This window comes from Austrofundulus limnaeus, unplaced genomic scaffold, assembly GCF_001266775.1.
Source record: "Austrofundulus limnaeus strain Quisiro unplaced genomic scaffold, Austrofundulus_limnaeus-1.0 Scaffold291, whole genome shotgun sequence".
In the NCBI taxonomy this organism is placed as follows: domain Eukaryota; kingdom Metazoa; phylum Chordata; class Actinopteri; order Cyprinodontiformes; family Rivulidae; genus Austrofundulus; species Austrofundulus limnaeus.
In genome coordinates, this window is record NW_013952693.1 from 519,184 (window position 1) to 523,373 (window position 4,190).

The window sequence follows — 4,190 nt, forward strand, 5'->3', positions numbered from 1 at the left end:
ACACACACACACACACACACACACACACACACACACACACACACACACTTCCTTGGTCTAGTACAGCTATCTTTACGAGGACTTTGTGCTGACTTTTGTTCATTTCTACAGCCTAACCCTGACCACCAAGCCTAAAACTAACCACATAGCTGACCCTGAAACCTCAACTGACACCTTAGCCCTGAGCTAACCCATTCTCACTCCCATCTCATCACATTGTGACGCTTGGTCCAGGTTCCCTCTGCGTCCAGTTTTGACGCGTCGGGTAACCCCCACCCCAACGTCAGTTCTTGACGAGATGAGAACGTGGAGGAAGAGCACGTTGTCATTTTTCTGAAAAGTGTAATGCATGTTAACTAACTTAACTTCTATTTGCCCTATACATCTTATCCCTGACCTCACTACATAAAATTAACCAGTTATACTGATTTATGTGGTGCGTCAGTAACTGATGCGAGGGGGTTAGCCGACGCACCAAAACCGGACGCAGAGGGAACCTGGACAAGCATCAATCTGTGACGAGTCCAGAGTGAGAATGTGTTACTGAAACCTAACACCTGACCCACCAACAACATTTCCCCTCATGGGGACTAGGTTCAGGTCCCCAAAAGTACATGTTGGTCCCCACAAGTAGGTGTGTATGCTATAATAGGTCCCCACATCATAGGGAATACCAGCTTCACCCAGGTTGGAAATCACTGTCATAGACCCTCRTCTAATCTACAAACGTACGATCCCAATGGCAGATTACATGCTTGTATTTTTGTAGCAGGCACCAAGCAAAACACCATTACAACTCTATTACACCAAATAATCAAAGGCCAGAATGTTTTTTTATCACTTTGATGAACTGTAAACAATACTAAACACTGCAGAAAGATTAACTACATCCATCAAGTAAATATTAAAAAAAAAATTTAAAAAAATATGTCAGAAATGAGAATAGATTAAAAGATCAAAAAATTTTTCCTCCTCTCCAGCTGTCCCTTGATGAATACCGTTTATATTCACATATTTGGACTGATCCAACTCAATGATCAATAGTAGTTTAATGCAAGACACAGTTTGGAGCTGCAATTTGTCATCAATCCACACGTTTTTGCTAAAAGCAAAGTTTCTTTGTGGAGTGTTTGTGGTAAATCTGATGCTTGGAGCTAAAACTGAATTGATCCTTAATGGATACGACCTATCAAGATGTTTTCAGGYCACCAAATTCACCAAAAAATTAATTAAAAAAAATATGTTCATTCGTCATGTTTTCTACCATGGCTAAAGGGCTCTCTGTACTGAATTCAAAGTGAAGAAGCTGACTTCCAATCATGTTTGTTTTCTCACMCATTTGACTACYTTTAAGTGTCTGGAARAGTCATATAGWTGGATGTACTTTCTGTCTRTCTYGAACAACTGCTCCTCAAAACCGTTCATGCTGCTTGTACACACAGCTGGCTTCTAGAGGTGGAGTTGAAGCAAAATGATGCCACTGCTATTCGAGCACTTTTTTCACATAAACATGACCATGACCTTCTGACTAATCACTCTGTGTAAACTGCTGTAAGAAAAGGTTTGGTCCGGGCCTTGTGTCGAGGAGGAATGGACGGAGCTACTCCATGAAGGAAATGATGTGATTTTTATCACGCATCTACATCAGTGAGAGACAGTTTGCAGCTTTGGATGGAGTATGCWGGGCTCTTAAGCCTTCCTGTTGATGCCCCCACTTTTTATTAATTTTTGTTAATCTTGTCCAGATTTGTTTGTTTAAGCCATCAGCTATAAGTCTTTCTTTTTTTAGTTTTCTTCAAAACTTAGTCAGTTGTAAATGTATATCCAACAATTATTTCCTGAAAGTTTCAAGAAAGTTTAAGTGAGTAATGAGTCATTTTGCGAACAGACAGAATTGTCTCCAAATAGTTAATAGCAATATTTGAAACAAGGATCKTGCTCAGTCTGTCAGTGCTCATGTAGTGGAATCCAGGGGCTACATTTGCTCCTCTGCCTCGTGTGTTTGCTGGTAATCAAGGCAGCACAAATCCCAAACCCTCCTTTCCAGAGCCTGCAGAGCTGACTTCCTCTAAAAACAAAGGGGAGAATGTGCAAACATGCTAGGGAATAAATAAAGTGAGGAAATCAAAACACGGCAACCAGAGTGATGGCTAAATGAGACCTGTCAGAGACAGGTTCATTTTTTCAAGTGGGACTTAAAAAGCAACAGCTCCATTTTTTATTTTTTATTATTATTTTTCTTTCCAAGGTTCTCCATCCTCAGCCAGCAGCCAGCCCACAAATGTCTCATGTTTTCCTAAAGCAGTAGATACATGCACACATGCATCAAAAAGATTACAAATACACAAAAACAATCCCACTTAAAGACAGCACCACGAAGCGGCCAATTTGCTAAGCTATTATTTTCTTCCTTTTTCTGCTTCTTTTGGCTCTTGTTCGCCTCGCAATCTCCCCTAAACCCTGTCCTTTTTTTTTTTTTTTACCAAAGCAGGTATGAGGGAAACATGCTCCATGTTATTTTCTATCACTCCTCTTTCTTACTCCCTTCTTCAGACCTCCCTGTGGTGTCCCCTGGTACAGCAACAAAAACAGCTAATGGAGAAGAAATGTACCTATGCTCAGGCACAGATGGAGAGACAGAGGAGAGGGAGAGGATGAAGGATGTGGAGGCTCACAGGCAAAAGGAAAACAGGAGAGAGACTTGAACAGAAGGAGAGGCAGGAGAAGAGAGTAAAAAGCTTTTAGCCATGTTGCTAATGTAACACCCTTGTTCTGTGTGTTTCCACGGCTTCTCCTGCACGTTGTAAAGCACTAGACTGAGYGCGCTATAGTCAACGTACATACACATGTATATGTATGTTTATGCTTATGTAATACTACCTAATAATACATGATGTATGTATAAGAAAGGGGTTTCCCCACACCTAATTGTCTAAAATATGGCATACATTTGTGTACATGTTATTTAATTTGTTGGAGCTTCAATGCCTTAAACCCTAAGCCTAAATTTATTAAATAAAGAATACTGGAGAGTAAAATCATAAAAATAAAAAAGTCCTTGGTCCAATAGACCTACATTTAGCCTTCAAATGGGCTCACAAATGCTGCCATTGAAGAGAAAAAGTGTGTTTCCCCTGAAAATGTGAGAAACACCCAGAGCATAACCTTTTACAAACAATTTCTAAAGTTTTCTGAGTTCAGTTTCAATTTTAGCGCTTGAGTGGTTTTTCACGGCATTTGCGCACACACAACATACACACACACACACACACACACACACACACACACACACACACACACACACACACACATGAACATGGTCCAAAAAAGGACTGAGAGCTAGTGGGTCTTGGTCCAAATAAAGTAAATTAAAATTAAATGATTTATAACAAGCAGAGGTGTACAGTAACTACTTACTTACCTAAACAAGTCATGTCAACCGGTTCCACTAAACAGAGTTGAGTAAAAAATAATAGTGAAGTGAAAATCAATTTATATGTTTTCTTTAAAACAAAATGTGCAAATTGCTCATTTTACTTAACTTGGTTATGTGGAACCAGTTCGGTTAAGTCAATTCAACACTTAATGTCCTAGAGGGTGCAAAAAAGTACTTTTACTTTTACTTTCCTGATTAGTGTGAGCAGTTTTGTGACTTCTTAAGTATTTTTCGTATCAGTGAAATTCATGTTTTACCAAAATCCTTCTCTGTTAAATAATTTTTACTTTTACTTAGTTATTTATTTAACATATTTTTTACATCTCTGTTAACAAGGCATGTAAAACTTGTTTTAAAATAATTTTGCAATTATATCTTTGATTAAAATTGACTAAAACTTCAGTCCTTTGTGTGTTTATAAGTGTGACCTTTGACCTTGCAACTGGACTGAAACATAAGAATTAAAATAGAAACACAACTCTAAGCTTTGCAATTGCAGCAAAAATTTGAAGAAGAACTGTAATATTCATAATTTAAAAACTCTGACAGGGTCTTTTTAAATAAAGCATTAAACACAATACAACATATCATATGAAGAATGTCATGATGTTATTGTCTATTTTTTCACATAATATGACATTTTAATTGACAAATCAAAATAGCATGCGTTGCTCATGTTAATGTTCAGTTTGTAGCCCTTCAACTCAATTAGCAAAGTCAAAATGACCCTCTGGATGACAAAAAAACTCCTGCA

General features: G+C 38.2%; 1 protein-coding gene across 1 annotated transcript in view; it reads left to right on the top strand.

The window, feature by feature from the left end:
* Window positions 1–4,190, top strand: part of tenm2a (teneurin transmembrane protein 2a) — a 346,633-nt gene that overhangs the window by 194,754 nt on the left and 147,689 nt on the right. The gene's annotated exons all lie outside the window — the stretch shown is intronic.